Here is a 17,334-nt window from a genome sequence, read left to right as displayed (position 1 = left end):
AGAGGGATGGGAATTTAGAGGAAAACAGGCTTTTCTGGGAATGGGAATTTGTGAAGGGAAAAAGATCATTGGAATGGGAATTTGTGGGGGGGGGGGAAAGGATCACTGGAATGGGAACTTTGAGGAAAATGAGCATTTCTGATGTGGGAATTCGAGAGGGGAAATTGATTTCTGGAATGGGAATTTTGAGGGAAAAAGGATCTCTGGAATGGGAGTTTGTGAGGGGGGAAAAGGATTTTTGGGAATGGGAATTTGTGAGTGGGAAGAATCACTGGAATGGGAGTTTGTGAGGGGGGAAAAGGATTTTTGGGAATGGGAATTTTTGAGTGAAAAGGATCACTGGAATGGGAATTCAGAGGGAAACTGGCATGGATGGAATGGGAATTTGTGAGGGGGGGAAGAAGGATCACTGGAATGGGAATTTTGAAGGGAAAAAGGATTGCTTGGAATGGGAATTTGTGAGGGGAAAAGAATCACTGGAATGGGAATTTGTGAGGGGGAAAAAGGATTGCTGGGAATGGGAATTTGTGAGGGAAAAGGTATTTCTGGAATGGGAATTTGTGAGGAGAAAAAGGATTTTTGGGAATGGGAGTTTGTGAGGGGAAGGGAGAGAGGGATGGGAATTTAGAGGAAAACAGGCTTTTCTGGAAATGGGAATTTGTGAAGGGAAAAAGATCATTGGAATGGGAATTTGTGAGGAAAACTGGTATGGATGGAATGGGAATTTGTGAGGGGGGGGAAAGGATCACTGGAATGGGAACTTTGAGGAAAATGAGCATTTCTGATGTGGGAATTCGAGAGGGAAAATTGATTTCTGGAATGGGAATTTTGAGGGAAAAAGCATTTCTGGAATGGGAGTTTGTGAGGGGGGAAAAGGATTTTTGGGAATGGGAATTTGTGAGTGGGAAGAATCACTGGAATGGGAGTTTGTGAGGGGGGAAAAGGATTTTTGGGAATGGGAATTTTTGAGTGAAAAGGATCACTGGAATGGGAATTCAGAGGGAAACTGGCATGGATGGAATGGGGATTTGTGAGAGGGGAAAAAGGATCACTGGAATGGGAATTTTGAGGGGAAAAAGGATCACTGGAATGGGAATTTTGAGGGGAAAAAGGATCACTGGAATGGGAATTTTGAGGGGAAAAAGGATCACTGGAATGGGAATTTGCACTAAGTTTCACTGATGTGACCCCAAGGATGTGCAGGTGTTAAAATTCCCCTCTGGGGCAGAACTCAGCCCAATCCCTCGCTGGATTTGGGCTCATTTTCATTTCCCTGGTGTCTCTCCAGGATTTTTTCCGTGTCCCAGGCCAGGTTTAGGGCTTGGAGCACACTGGGATTGTGGAAAGTTGCACTGGGTGAGGTTTCAGCTCCTTCCAACCCAACCCATTCCGTAATTCCCTGATTTTTTTTGGCACTCAGGAGCTCGGGTGACTCCACAACTTCTGCTTGAAGACCCTGGGGGATGGAAAATGTGGCTCTGCCCTCCCAAATTCCCATGGGATTCCTGGCTGGGCATTCCCAAGGATTTATTCCCACTAAATTTCCCAGTGGATGCAGTGGGGAGTGATGAATTTCCCCCTTTATTTTGGAGAAAACAACCCCAAGTCGATGAATAAACCCGGATTTATTTGCACGGAGCTGCCGACAACACTTTCATTTTTCCATCCAAAATTCATCCCAAATGCTTTTCCCTGAACTGCTGGAACAGCAGAATCCCTTAAAATACTCAAAACATTCAGGAGAGAGGGAATTTGGGAAAATTGAGGCTCAAAAAATGCGCCCCAGGGGTTGGATCCAGAATTCCAGCTTGTCCCAGCTCCGTTCCTTAACCCAGAAAATCCCAACCCCTGGATCCAGTATAAACCTGTGGGGCAGGGAAGGGATGAATTGTGATTTAAAATCTGTTCATTTTTAATTTGTTAATTAAAAGGATTCATTAACAAAGGGAAGAGTCAGAGTTAGGCCTCAGCAGGCCTCACCTCCTGCTTTTGGGGGATATCTGTATCCATTTTTGGCCTCATTTTTTTGGTTTAACTTTTTTGGGAATGATTTTTTGGGATGATTTAATCTCCCTTTTCTCCATTTTTCCGATTCCTTTTCCCCTCAGCTTCAGAATAAAACTCCAAGTCCTTCCCCCAAACCGGATCCTTTTGGAGCCCCCGTTGTCCTTTCCCTCCAGGAACAACATTCCAAAAAAAAAAAAACCTTCAAAACCAAATTTTGGAGCTTTTTTTATCTCTCTAAAACCCCAAATCCACGGAGCTGGAGCTGGGTGGGAGCCAGAACCTCCCATTTCCCTGCTCCTGCATTTTTGCTTTGTGTAGTTATGACAAGGACAAGCAGCAAATCATTAAAGCAGCAAAAAACATTTAAAAAAACCCAAAAAAATCCCTTTTTTTGCTGCAAAGATCCCCTTTGAAGCCGAGCTGGAGTGTCCTGGAATGAATGGGGTGCTGGGTGATTTTAGGAAGTTTTATTTATCCAAAGCCCTTTTTGGCTCATGTTGGTTTTGCTGAGCAGAGTTCAGGCTCACGAACCCGGCTGGGATTTATGAAGTGTTTGGAAAACAGCAGGGAAATAAAAAAAAAAAAAAAAAAAATTAAAAAAATTTGGGATGGACAAGATTTGGAAGGCGTTGTTGGAATCTCCACACGGAATTCCCGGCGGTTACAAACACCAAAGCTCCAAAAATGTCAAAACACAGAAAGAAAAACAAAATTTTTGTTCAGGGGCCTCATTGGAGTGGAGGAGCAGCAATTAATTAATGAATCAATTAATAGAAAATCCAATTTCCACCAGTGCTGGAAAAAGCCAAGTTTTAACAACACCCCCTTTATCAGCCCTGAGGTTTTGCTTCCTCATGGATTTTTTTTTTTTTTTTATCTTTTTATTAAATCCTGGGCAAACTCCTTCAGGAATTTTTTTTTTTTTTGGCGTGGAAATCCCTCCTGGATTTGGAGTTTTGCACCATCAGAGCAGCTGCAAAGTTTTGTTTTTTTCCAGTTTGTCAATTGTTGATTAGGGGTTTATCAGTTATTCTGAGATTCATTTTTGAGGGTGTTCCTTGCACAAACTGGGGGAAGTGGAAAGGAAAAGCCTCCAGAAACATTTATTTGTTTTAAATATTTTTTTAAAAATTATTAATATATACATATATATTTTTTAATATTCTATTTTATTATATTCTCTTTTATTCTATTCTATTTAAAATCCAGGCACTGGATTTCAAACAAAAAATCATCTTCACCATGATCAATCTTCCCTGAGAGGCAAAAATTAAAAATTTTGGGATTTTTATTGGGATCAAAAGCCCAGGTAACAACAAATCCCAATTTATCCCACAACAAATCCCAAACTTCCTTTCTGGAGCAGAATTCAGCTGATGAGGAAACTTTTTAAACTTTTTTTTGATTTTTTTAAGCCATCCCCTCAATTTTAACCCTCCAAATTGAAAAGGAAAAATTCCCTGGCTTGGATTCCTGGGAGATTTTGGCCTCATTAATCAAATTTTTGCAGTTCCAGTGAAAACCCCTCCAGGTTGTAACTCCTGGGATCAGTTTTGCCCTTTTTGGTCACTTTTGGCACCTTCCCGTGCCCCCCTCCCCGGGGGAGGTCAGAGCTCAGCAGACCCTGCGGAATTCCAGCCTGCAGGAGGAGGAGGGGGAAAAACTCCGGGAAAAAAATGGAATTTGCAGCTCCAGGGGGTTAAATATTAACAGGTCCTGCTGCTCTGGGTGTGGGCAGTTAATTAAATATTTTAATTATTCCATAGGTTTAATTGCCTGGGCAGGGAGAGGCTGGAATGGACTCTCTGGCTTGGAAAATCCTGCAGGTTTTTTTTTTTTAGGGAAAAGCCTCAAGGATTGTTGGAAAATGCTCCAGAAATTTCCACCTTGTGGCTGGAGCAGGAGAATTTTCATGGATTCCCTCACCTGAGATTATTCCTGGTGGGAACAGCCCCTCCTGCTTCCCAAAAAATGGGAAAAATGGGGAAATTCTGAGGTTTAGATGCTGGAATTTGGAGCTGTGGGGAAAGGGGAGATGTGACTCCTGAGCCTCAGGAAAAATTTTGGAATTTGCAGCTCCAGGGGGTTAAATATTAACAGGTCCTGCTGCTCTGGGTGTGGGCAGTTAATGAAATATTTTAATTATTCCATAGGTTTAATTGCTTGAGGTGAGAGAGTTGGAATGGACCCTCTTGTTGGAATAGGGAAAATCCTGCAGGTTTTTTTTTTTTTTTGGGGAAAAGCCTCAAGGATTGTTGGAAAATGCTCCAAAAATTTCCTGTCTTGGGGCTGGAGCAGGAAAATATTCATGGATCCCCTCACCTGAGATTATTCCTGGTGGGAACAGCCCCTCCTGCTTCCCAAAAAATGGGAAAAATGGGGAAATTCTGAGGTTTAGATGCTGGAATTTGGAGTTGTGGGGAAAGGGGAGATGTGACTCCTGAGCCTCGGGAAAAATTTTGGAATTTGCAGCTCCAGGGGGTTAAATATTAACAGGTCCTGCTGCTCTGGGTGTGGGCAGTTAATTAAATATTTTAATTATTCCATAGGTTTAATTGCCTGGGCAGGGAGAGGCTGGAATGGACTCACTGGGTTGGAAAATCCTGCAGGTTTTTTTTTTAGGGAAAGGCCTCAGGGATTGTTGGAAAATGCTCCAAAAATTTCCACCTTGTGGCTGGAGCAGGAGAATGTTCATGGATCCCCTCACCTGAGATTATTCCTGGTGGGAACAGCCCCTCCTGCTTCCCAAAAAATGGGAAAAATGGGGAAATTCTGAGTTTGAGATGCTGGAATTTGGAGTTGTGGGGAAAGGGGAGATGTGACTCCTGAGCCTCAGGAAAAATTTTGGAATTTGCAGCTCCAGGGGTTAAATATTACCAGGTCCTGCTGCTCTGGGTGTGGGCAGTTAATTAAATATTTTAATTATTCCATAGGTTTAATTGCCTGGGCAGGGAGAGGCTGGAATGGACTCTCTGGGTTGGAAAATCCTGCAGGTTTTTTTTTTTCGGGAAAAGCCTCAAGGATTGTTGGAAAATGCTCCAGAAATTTCCTGTCTTGTGGCTGGAGCAGGAAAATATTCATGGATCCCCTCACCTGAGATAATTCCTGGTGGGAACAGCCCCTCCTGCTTCCCAAAAAATGGGAAAAATGGGGAAATTCTGAGGTTTAGATGCTGGAATTTGGAGCTGTGGGGAAAGGGGAGATGTGACTCCTGAGCCTCGGGAAAAATTTTGGAATTTGCAGCTCCAGGGGGTTAAATATTAACAGGTCCTGCTGCTCTGGGTGTGGGCAGTTAATTAAATATTTTAATTATTCCATAGGTTTAATTGCCAGGGCAGGGAGAGGCTGGAATGGACTCTCTGGCTTGGAAAATCCTGCAGGTTTTTTTTTTTTTTTAGGGAAAAGCCTCAAGGATTGTTGGAAAATGCTCCAGAAATTTCCACCTTGTGGCTGGAGCAGGAAAATATTCATGGATTCCCTCACCTGAGATAATTCCTGGTGGGAACAGCCCCTCCTGCTTCCCAAAAAATGGGAAAAATTGGGAAATTCTGAGTTTGAAATGCTGGAATTTGGAGTTTTGGGGAAAGGGGAGATGTGACCTCAGTGAATTCTCTGCATCCACAACTCTGGGTCTCATTCCTGCCTCTCCAAACCTGGAATTTTCTCTTTCCTTCCTCTTCACACCTGGAATTTGGAGTCTCTCCCAAAATTTGGAGCCTATAGGGGTAGGGGGGATGTGACCTCGGTGAATTTTCTTATTCTTCTCTCTCCAAACCCGGAATTTTCTCTTTCCTACCTCCCCACATTTGGAATTTTGAGTATCTCCTCCCTCTCCACACCTGGAATTTTCTCTTTCCTGCCTCTCCAGATCAGGAATTTTCTCACTTCTGCCTCTCCAAAACCAGAATTTTCTTTTTCTTTCTCCAAATCAGGAATTTTCTCTCTCCTGCCTCTCCAAATTAGGAATTTTCTTTTTCCTGTCTCTCCAAAACTCAGAACTTTCTCTTCCTTGTCTCTCCACACCTGGAATTTTCTCATTTCTGCTTCTCCAAATCAGGAATTTTCTCACTCCTGCCTCTCCACATCTGGAATTTTGAATCTCTCCCTCTCCAGGCATTGCTTTGATGGACCCTCCCCCGGATTATCCCCAAATTCAGAGTTCTGCTCCATCCCAAACTCCTCTCCTGGAATTCCCAGTCCCTTTTCCCAGGAAAACCAGTCAAGACATCCTCCTTGTGTCCTGTCCTTGAAATCAAAAGAGATTAAAAAAAAATAAATAAATCCTGAGAGTGCTCAGAGCTCTCGGGATTTATTTATTTTTTTAAAATCTCTTTTGATTTACAGAATTATTTGTTAATTATTGCCCAGCTCCCCTTGGAGTTTTGTGGAGTTATTTGTTAATTATTGCCCAGCTTTGCCTGGAGTTTTGTGGAGTTATTAATTAATTATTGCCCAGCTTCACTTGGAATTCTATAGAATTATTGATTAATTATTGTCCAGTTTCTATTGCAATCCTGAAAAATTATGAGTTAATTATTGCCCACTTTTGCCTGGAATTCTGCAGAATTATTAATTAATAATTTCCCAGCTTCACTTGGAATTCTGTAGAATTATTAATTAATTATTGCCCAGTTTTGCCTGGAATTCTGCAGAATTATTAATTAATAATTTCCCAGCTTCACTTGGAATTCTGTAGAATTATTAATTAATTATTGCCCACTTTTGCCTGGAATTCTGCAGAATTATTAATTAATTACTGCCCAGCTTCACTTGGAATTCTGTAGAATTATTAATTAATTACTGCCCAGTTTTGCCTGGAATTCTGCAGAATTATTAATTAATTATTGCCCAGTTTTGCCTGGAATTCTGCAGAATTATTAATTAATAATTTCCCAGCTTCACTTGGAATTCTGCAGAATTATTAATTAATTATTGCCCACTTTTGCCTGGAATTCTGTAGAATTATTAATCAGTTGTCACCTGTCTTCACTTGGAATTCTGACAAATTATTAATTAGTTATTACCCAGTTTTTGGCGTTTTATAGAATTATTAATTAATTATTGCCGAGTTTCACTTGGAGTTTTATTGAATTCTTTATTATTTCCCATACTGTAGAATTATTAATTAATTATTTCCCAGCTTCACCTGGAATTCTGCAGAATTATTCATTAATTATTGCCCAGCTTCACCTGGAATTCTGCAGAATTATTAATTAATTATCTCCTGGCTTCCCAGAGAGTTTTTTTTTTGGAAAATTGGTGCCTCAGAGCTGGAGCAGAGCCGGAATTTGGGATCCTTTCCCTGCCACGTCCCCTTTGAGCAGCGATAATTTATGAACCCCATAAACACAAACAAAAAAAAGGATAAAAAAGGATAAAAAAGGGGAAAAAAAGGATAAATCTTGTTTGCTTGTTTACATCCCGTGGGAATCCGGGGCTGGGCTGAGTTCCAGGATCACCCCAAGCCCGGCTTCGCTTCCCTGGAGCAAAATTTGGGATGGAAAAGAGCCAAGGGTTGTGAGGAGAGGGGGGAAATCCCGGGGGAGGCACGGGAAGAGCAAGAAAAGGGAGGAAAAGGTGGAAAAAGGTGGGAAAAAGGGAGAAAAAGGTGGAAAAAAGGGAGAAAAAAGGAGGAAGAAGGGAGGAAAAAAGGAGGAAGAAGGGAGGAAAAGGGTGGGAAAAAGGAGGAAGAAGGGAGGAAAAAGGTGGAAAAAAGGAGGAAGAAGGTGGGAAAAAGGAGGAAGAAGGGAGAAAAAAGGAGGAAGAAGGGAGGAAGAAGGGAGGGAAAAGATGGAAAAAAGGAGGAAGTAGGGAGGAAAAAAGGAGGAAGAAGGGAGAAAAAGGTGAAAAAAAGGAAAAAAGGAGGAAAAAGGTGAAAAAAGGAGAAAGAAGGGAGGAAAAAGGTGGAAAAAAAGGAAAAAAGGAGGAAGAAGGGAGGAAAAAGGTGGAAAAAAGGAGGAAAAAGGTGGAAAAAAGGAGAAAAAAAGGAGGAAGAAGGGAGGAAAAAGGTGGAAAAAAGGAGGAAAAGGTGAAAAAATGGGAGGAAAAAGGTGGAAAAAGGAGGAAGAAGGGAGGAAAAAGGTGGAAAAAAGGAGGAAAAAAGGAGGAAGAAGGGAGGAAAAAGGTGGAAAAAAGGAGGAAAAAGGGAGGAAAAAGGTGAGAAATGGGAGAAAATAGGAGGAAAAAAGAAGGAAAAATGAGGAAAAGGGAGGAAAAAGCAGCCAGGGGATTGGAAAATCCAGAGGGACGGTGGGAGCCGCGGGTTTTCGTGGATTTGGGGGATTTTGGGAGCCCCTGAGTTACTGGGATGTGGGAGAAGGAGCTTGGAGCAGCCTCAGGTTCCAAGGGGGAAATTTTGGGTTGGGAATTCCAAGTGGAGAGCTCCAAGTTCAGAATTCCAAACGGAGAATTCCAACTTGAGAAATCCCAATTGGAGAATTCCAAGTTGGGAAATCCCAATTGGAGAATTCCAAGTTGGGAATTCCAAGTTGGGAATTCCAAGTTGGGAATTCCAAATGGAGAACTCCAGGTGGAGAATTCCAAGCTGGGAATTCCAAGTGGAGAATTCCAAGCTGGGAATTCCAAGTTGAGAATTCCAAGTGGAGAATTCCAAGCTGGGAATTCCAAGTTGAGAATTCCAAGTGGAGAACCCAAGTGGAGAATTCCAAGCTGGGAATTCCAAGTTGGGAATTCCAAATGGAGAATTCCAAGTGGAGAATTCCAAGCTGGGAATTCCAAGTTGAGAATTCCAAGTGGAGAACTCCAAGTTGGGAATTCCAAATGGAGAATTCCAAGCTGGGAATTCCAAGCTGGGAATTCCAAGTTGAGAATTCCAAGTGGAGAACTCCAAGTGGAGAATTCCAAGCTGGGAATTCCAAGCTGGGAATTCCAAGTTGAGAATTCCAAGTGGAGAACTCCAAGTGGAGAATTCCAAGTTGGGAATTCCAAGTGGAGAATTCCAAGTTGGGAATTCCAAGTGGAGAATTCCAAGTTGGGAATTCCAAATGGAGAACTCCAAGTTGGGAATTCCAAGTTGGGAATTCCAAATGGAGAACTCCAGGTGGAGAATTCCAAGCTGAGAATTCCAAGTTGGGAATTCCAGGTTGAGAACTCGGAGTGGAGAACTCAGAGTTGGAATTCCAAGTGGAGAATTCCAGCTTGAGGACTCCAAGTGGAGAATTCCAAGCTGGAATCTCCTGGAGTGTCCAGGCAGGATTTGGGGTTTGTCCTGTTGGGAATTCCCCAATTAAAACCCACCCCACAATCATCTGGGGGGAAATATTGGAATATTGGGATTTGGGGATTAATCATTCCCAGGTTATTCCCTGATTTTTGCATCCGGGAAATTCCTGGAATAATTTAACCCCTGAGCTGCTGAATTTCCTTTGGCATTTCTCTCAAAAATCCCAAAATTTCACTTTTTCCTCTTTATCCCACCCTAAACTCTGACCCACTGCAGAAATATTGGAATATTTCAAATTATCCCCCCCAACTCCTCCACGAGCCCAAAATCCACATTTTTATCCTCCCCCCCGTCCTTTCCCGGGATTCCTTGCTGGGTTTGGATATTCCCAAGAAATTCCCGGTTTTTTTCCACGCCTGGGGGAGGGGATGGCAGCGAAATTCCTGCTGCCTTGCAGCCCGACCTGCTGGGCACTGGCAATCACTGCAAGCTCCAGCAGCTCCATCCCAAACATTTCTCCCTTTTTTCCCGGCGTTTTAATTCGATTTTTCTCGCATAATTAACAAAAAAAAAAAAAAAAAAAAAAAAAAAAAAAAAAAAAAAAAAAAAAATTGGGAATGAGGGGAGAAAACGAGGCTTGGATAACATCCCCCCCCCAAAAAAAAAATGGTGGTGGAGCGATTTGGAGGCTTTTTATGGGATTTTTGGGGGGGATATTTCTGTTGGGATAAGCTGAGGGGTGAACAAAATAGAAAAATAGGGTTTGAAGGGAAAAAGAAAGAGGATTTTGAGGTAAAAAATTAGGGTTTGAAAGCAAAAAGTTAAGGTTTTAAAGTGAAAAATTAGGATTTGAAGGGAAATTTTTAAGGCACTGGCACTCTGAGGAATTCAATACACAGAAAACTTGGGATTTTAGGGAAATAAGGAATTATCCAGACCTTGGAATTCCATGGAAATCAAGGAATAAAAATGTGGGACTTTGGGGAAATACAGAATTATCCAGGCCCTGGCACTCCAAGGAAGTCAATAAATAGAAAACTTGGGATTTTAGGGAAATATAGAATTATCCAGACCCTGGAATGCCCAAGAAGTCAATAAATCAAAAATGTGGGATTTTAGGGAAATACAGAATTATCCAGACCTTGGAATTCCAAGGAATTCAATCCCTGTGGAAAAGTTGCAACCACCAAACTCTCGGCTCTTTTTGGGTTTATCCCAAAAATCCAAACTCTGGAGCCTGGAAGGCTCTGGAAAAACGGGAATTTCCTGAATTTCCCAGCCCATCCTTGCATTTAAAAAAAAAAAACCAAATTTATAAAAGCAGCACAGGCAGAGCTTTAACCAAACCCCAGGAGCTCCAATCTCCTCCATTCCCACTTTTTGTGCCGTTTCCATGGAAATTTTCCGTAATTCCGGCCAATTATCGGGATATTAAACCACAAAATCAAAAATCCTTTCCCAGCTCTGGAAATCCAGGGATATTAACGGAGCCAGGAGGGATTTGAGGAGGAATTTTAGTTTTTTTTTCCCTGGATTTGAACGGGAATTGGGGATTTCACTTCCTCTCCTCAGAAAATCCCCACCGGAGCTCGCCTGGTATTGATTTTTCCCGGGATTTAAGAGATGTTTAATGAAGCTCTGGGTACCTGAGAAAGCCAAGGAAATTTAATTGCAATTCCCATAAAAAGCTGCGGGAAATGAAGGTTTTTTCCTGTCATCCATGGAAATTGGTTTTTTTGTTCCCCTGGCTTTGCTGGGATTCATTAATTCCCTTTTCTTTTTTTTTTTTTTTTTTTTTTTCTTTCTCCCTCCATGGGAAGCAGCTGCAGCTGAAAGAAAGAAAAAATTCTGTTAAAAAAGGATTTTAGTTCGGGGGATTTTTGGGGTTTTAAGGAGAGGTTTGAGTTGGATAAGAGGGGGAATTTTCTCTCTCCTGCTTCTTTCCCTTCTCCAAATCTGAATCTTTCCCTTCTCCAAATCTGGATTTTTTTCCTTCTCCAAATCCAGATTTTTTTCCTTCTCTAAATCTGAATCTTTTCTGTCTTTTCTTCCTTCCCCAAATCCAAATATTTTCCTTCTCCAGCTCAGGATCTTTCCCTTCCCCAAATCCAGATCTTTTCCTCTTCCAAATCCGGATTTTTTCCTTCCCCAAATCCGGATTTTTTCCTTCCCCAAATCCGGATCTTTTCCTCCTGACAAATCCAGATCTTTCCCTTCTCTATCTCGGGATTTTTTCCTTCCCCAAATCCGGATCTTTCCTTTCTCTTCTTGGCATTTTCCCCTCTTCCATCCCCAGGGCAGTGCTGGAATTTTTCCCTCCCAATGTTGGAATGTTGGACATTCCTGGCTCCTGCAGGGCTCTGGAATCACCAATGGCACCAAAACCTCTGGAATTCTTCCCATTCCAGCTGGGGACACCCCTGGAATTTGCTCCACGTAAATCCCAAAATTCTAAATTCCATAAAAAATGGAATTTCTCTTTTTCTCTCTCTTTTTCTTTCTGGAACTCCTCTGCAGGGAATTCCAGCCAGCCCCGTGGATAATCCCATTTTTCCAGAGAGAAATCCAGGTTTTATTCCAACCCTTCTTTTCCATGCCCCAAACAGGAATCAGGGAATTTTGCTGTGGATTTCCTGGAGCAGCTCCGTGTCCAGTTCAGGATAATTATTTCCCAGAATTTTGAGCTGTTTGGGTTTTATTCCCGGTGTTTTCATTAAGAGTTAATGAGTTTTTCCTCCATCACAACAATCCCAGAATTGTTTTTCCTGCTTGGACTTCTCCCCGCTCCATAAATTTTATGGAAAAAGTGGATTAAAAGCAGGAGAGATCCTCGGGATGAGAATCCAGACAGAAAAACTGCGGGATTGGGTTTTGGGTCGCTCCTGAAGGAATATTCCAGAATATTCCTGGAAAATTAAACAGCTCCATTTCCATGGATTTGTGCACTTGGAACAATCTCTAAAAATGGGAATTATTGGTGCTGGATCATTTTATAGCCGAGTTTTATTTGGGTGAATGATGAGATTTTGGGAATTCCCAATTCCTCTTCCTGAAAAAAAAAAAAAAAAAAAAAAAAAAAAAAAAAAAAAAAAAAATTATGGCAATAATACTCTTGGATATTCCATATTTGGGAATTTTCCTGGGCTGGATTTTTGGTTGATCTGCCTGATCCCGCAGGGAATTTTCCCATTTGCAGTTTTGTTCCTGCTCTGAAGCATTCCAAGGTTCCAGACCTGCTCATCCCTCTGGAAAAGCGGGAACAGGCTGCTCATTATCCCAAAAATCCCACACCTGGATCCCGTTAGAGGCAGCTCCACCTGGGGCCGGGAAAAAGTCAGAATTCCAAGAAAATTTCTGCAGGGAATCCATGTTTTTATCCAAATTAATTTATAGGGAATCCATGGTTTTTATCCCAATTCCTATAAATAATTCTTTTAGGGAATCCATGTTTTTATCCCATTTCCTGTAAATTTCTGTAGGGAATCCATGTTTTTATCCCAATCCCAATTAATTTGTAGGGAATACGTTTTTATCCCAATCCCTGTAAATTTCTGTAGAGAATCCCTGTTTTTATCCCAATTTCTGTAAATTTGTGTAGGGAATCCATGTTTTTTATCCCAATCCAAATTAGTTTGTAGGGAATACACATTTTTATCCTTATGCCTGTAAATTTCTGTAGAGAATCCATGCTTTTATCCCAATTTCTGTAAATTCCTATAGAGAATCCATGTTTTTATCCCTATTCCTATAAAGTCATGTAGGGAATCCCTGTTTTTATCCCAATCCCTGTAAATTTCTGTAGGGAATCCCTGTTTTTATCCCACTTTCTGTAAATTTCTGTAGAGAATCCCTGTTTTTTATCCCAATCCCAATTAATTTGTAGTGAATCCATGTTTTTATCCATGTTTTTGGCATAAAAATCCGTGTTTTTTGACTTTGGACCTTGGAATCCCAGCAGCGTTTGGGATTTGGACTTTGAGCTGATCCAGGAGAGGAAAATCCTTGGACATTTTATTCTTTATTTTATTCCAGGCGGTTCCTTTGGATGAGGAACTGGAAATTTCCTGGGAAAACATGACCTGGGATGTGGGAAATGCTGAATGTGGGAAAATCTGGGATTTTTGGGATGAAGGGAAAATTTGGGCCTTCCCCACTAGGCCCGAGGCCTGTCCCTGATTAAAATCTGAACTTTCCTGGTTTTTAATCAGAGATTAAAATTATCCTGACTCTGTCCTGATGTTTATTAGGAGAAAAGTGGGAATTAAGGCTGGGAAAAGATGGAGGAGCAGCTGGAAATTCCTTCTTGGAGCCATTTGGTGGATTTTCAGGAGGATTTTCAGGAGTTTGGAGCTTAGAATCTCAGCAGAGTTTGGGATTTGAGCTGATCCAGGGGAGGAAAATCTTTGGGCATTTTATTCCAGGTGGTTCCTTTGGATGAGAAACTGGAAATTTCCTGGAAAAACATTCCCTGGGATGTAGGAAAATCTGATTTTTTTGGGAGATGAAGGGAAAGTTTGAGCCTTTCCCGCTAGGCCTGATTAAAAATCCTGACTCTCCCAGCTTTTAATCAGGGATTCAAATTATCCCAACTGTGTTTACCAGGAGAAAAATTGGGAATTAGGGCTGGGAAAAGATGGAGGAGCAGCTGGAAATTCCAGTTTGGAGCTGTTTGGAGGGCGCTGAGTGAGGAGCAGCTGCTCCTCTCCCTTATCAATCCTCGCTTTTATTCCTGGCAAATATTGAATCCCAAATCTTTTATTTCCCTCCCGACACCTGGCGCTGAGGGGCTCTCCAGAAAACCCAGGAAATTTCCCTGGAAAATTCAACGGGAGGTTCATTTGAGGAGAGGAAAGCTCCTGTCCACACCCGCCTTGGGTGATGGGTTTGTCGGGAATCCGTGGTTTAATTTGGGAATTTGTGCCTATAATTCATGTTTTTATTCCTTGTTCCTGTGAATTTGAGTCTATAATTCCTGTTTTTATTGGCTATCCCCATTAATTTGTGTAGGGAATCCGTGGTTTTATTCCTTATCCCTGTGAATTTGTGTCTATAATTCCTGGTTTTATTCCTTATCCTGTGAATTTGTGTCTGTAATTCCTGTTTTTATTGGTTATCCCTATTAATTTGTGTAAGGAATCCGTGGTTTAATTCCATATCCCTGTAAATTTGTGTCTATAATTCCTGGTTTTATTCCTTATCCCTGTGAATTTGTGTCTATAATTCCTTTTTTTATTCCTTATCTCTGTAAATTTGTGTATGAAATCCGTGGTTTAATTCCTTATCCCTGTGAATTTGTGTCTATAATTCCTGTTTTTATTCCTTATCCTGTGGATTTGTGTCTATAATTCCTGGTTTTATTCCTTATCCCTGTGAATTTGTATCTATAATTCCTGTTTTTAATCCTTATCCCCATTAATTTGTGTAGGGAATTCCTGTTTTTATTCCTTATCCCCATGAATTTGTGTCTATAATTCCTGTTTTTATTCCTTATCCTGTGAATTTGTGTCTATAATCCATGTTTTTATTTCTTATTCTTGTGAATTTGTGTCTATAATTCCTGGTTTTATTCCTTATCCCTGTGAATTTGTGTCTGTAATTCATGTTTTTATTCCTTATCCCTGTGAATTTGTGTCTATAATTCCTGGTTTTATTCCTTATCCTGTGAATTTGTGTACGAAATCCGTGGTTTAATTCCTTATTCCAGTAAATTTGTGTCTATAATTCCTGTTTTTATTCCTTATCCTGTGAATTTGTGTCTATAATCCATGTTTTTATTTCTTATTCTTGTGAATTTGTGTCTATAATTCCTGTTTTTATTCCTTATCCCTGTGAATTTGTGTCTGTAATTCATGTTTTTATTGGCTATCCCCAGTAATTTGTGTAGGGAATCCATGGTTTTATTCCTTATCCTGTGAATTTGTGTCTATAATTCCTGGTTTTTATTCCTTATCCTGTGAATTTGTGTCTGTAATTCCTGTTTTTATTGGTTATCCCCATTAATTTGTGTAAGGAATCCATGGTTTTATTCCTTATCCTGTGAATTTGTGTCTATAATTCCTTTTTTTATTCCTTATCCCTGTAAATTTGTGTATGAAATCCGTGGTTTAATTCCTTATCCCTGTAAATTTGTGTCTATAATTCCTGGTTTTATTCCTTATCCTGTGAATTTGTGTCTATAATCCATGTTTTTATTTCTTATTCTTGTGAATTTGTGCCTATAATTCATGTTTTTATTCCTTGTTCCTGTGAATTTGTGTCTATAATCCATGTTTTTATTCCTTATCCCCATTAATTTGTGTAGGGAATTCATGGTTTTATTCCTTATTCCTGTGAATTTGTGTCTATAATTCATGTTTTTATTCCTTATCCCTGTGAATTTGTGTCTATAATCCATGTTTTTATTTCTTATTCTTGTGAATTTGTGTCTATAATTCATGTTTTTATTCCTTATTCCTGTGAATTTGTGTCTATAATTCCTGTTTTTATTCCTTATCCCTGTGAATTTGTGTCTGTAATTCCTGTTTTTATTCCTTATCCCTGTGAATTTGTGTCTGTAATTCCTGTTTTTATTCCTTATCCCTGTGAATTTGTGTCTATAATTCCTGGTTTTATTCCTTATCCCTGTGAATTTGTGTCTATAATTCCTGGTTTTATTCCTTATCCCTGTAAATTTGTATCTATAATTCCTGTTTTTATTCCTTATCCCTGTGAATTTGTGTCTATAATCCATGTTTTTATTCCTTATCCCCATTAATTTGTGTAGGGAATTCCTGTTTTTATTCCTTATCCCCATGAATTTGTGTCTATAATTCCTGTTTTTATTCCTTATCCCTGTGATTTTGTGTCTGTAATTCATGTTTTTATTGGTTATCCCCATTAATTTGTGTAGGGAATCCATGGGTTTATTCCTTATTCCTGTGAATTTGTGTACGAAATCCGTGGTTTAATTCGTTATTCCTGTGGATTTGAGTCTATAATTCCTGTTTTTATTCCTTATCCCTGTGAATTTGTGTCTGTAATTCATGTTTTTGTTGGTTATCCCCATTAATTTGTGTAGGGAATCCATGGTTTTATTCCTTATCCCTGTAAATTTCTGTACAAAATCCTTGTTTTTATTCCTTATTCTTGTAAATTTGTGTCTATAATTCCTGTTTTTATTTCTTATTCTTGTGAATTTGTGTCTATAATCCATGTTTTTATTGGCTATTCCCATTAATTTGTGTAGGGAATCCATGGTTTTATTCCTTATCCCTGTGAATTTGTGTCTGTAATTCCTGTTTTTATTGGCCATTAATTTGTGTAGGGAATCCATGGTTTTATTCCTTATCCCTGTGAATTTGTGTCTATAATCCATGTTTTTATTCCTTATCCTGTGAATTTGTGTCTGTAATTCCTGTTTTTATTCCTTATCCTGTGAATTTGTGTCTGTAATTCCTGGTTTTATTTCTTATCCTGTGAATTTGTGTCTGTAATTCCTGTTTTTATTCCTTATCCCTGTAAATTTGTGTCTATAATTCCTGTTTTTATTCCTTATCCTGTGAATTTGTGTCTGTAATTCCTGGTTTTATTTCTTATCCTGTGAATTTGTGTCTGTAATTCCTGTTTTTATTCCTTATCCTGTGAATTTGTGTCTGTAATTCCTGTTTTTATTCCTTATCCTGTAAATTTGTGTAGGGAATCCAGGTTTTTTATCCCAATCCCCTGGTAATTTATGTAGAGAATCCATGTTTTTATTCCTTATCCTGGTAAATTCGTGTAGCCAATTCATATTTTTATTCCTTATCTCTGTTAATTTATAATTTATGTAAAGTTTTTATTCCTTATCCCTGTACATTTTTGTAGGGAATCCATGTTTTCATCCTTTTTCTCTCTCTCCTGAAGGATTTCCAAGCTTTTATTCCCTAAAATCCAGAGAAATTCTCCCTTTTTAAGCCTAATTCCTTATTTTACACCTGGATTTAGAGACAGGACTGAGGGCAGGGACAAGGATTTGGATTTGCCTCTGGAATTTTGGCCCTCAGGATTGGCATTCCCAGATTTTTCCCAATCTTTCTGCAGCAGGAATTCCCTGAGTGGTGGATTTGCCCTAAAACCCCTTAAATCCCACAAAAAAAAAAAAACGAATTTGGAATTTGGAGGCAACC

At 40.0% G+C, this 17,334-nt stretch overlaps 1 protein-coding gene across 1 annotated transcript in view; it reads left to right on the top strand.

The window, feature by feature from the left end:
- Positions 1 to 17,334, top strand: part of SKAP1 (src kinase associated phosphoprotein 1) — a 94,988-nt gene that overhangs the window by 13,582 nt on the left and 64,072 nt on the right. The window lies entirely within an intron of this gene.

Source organism: Oenanthe melanoleuca, chromosome 27 (genome assembly GCF_029582105.1).
Source record: "Oenanthe melanoleuca isolate GR-GAL-2019-014 chromosome 27, OMel1.0, whole genome shotgun sequence".
Lineage (NCBI taxonomy): Eukaryota > Metazoa > Chordata > Aves > Passeriformes > Muscicapidae > Oenanthe > Oenanthe melanoleuca.
This window is presented reverse-complemented; position numbering and strand designations above follow the sequence as displayed.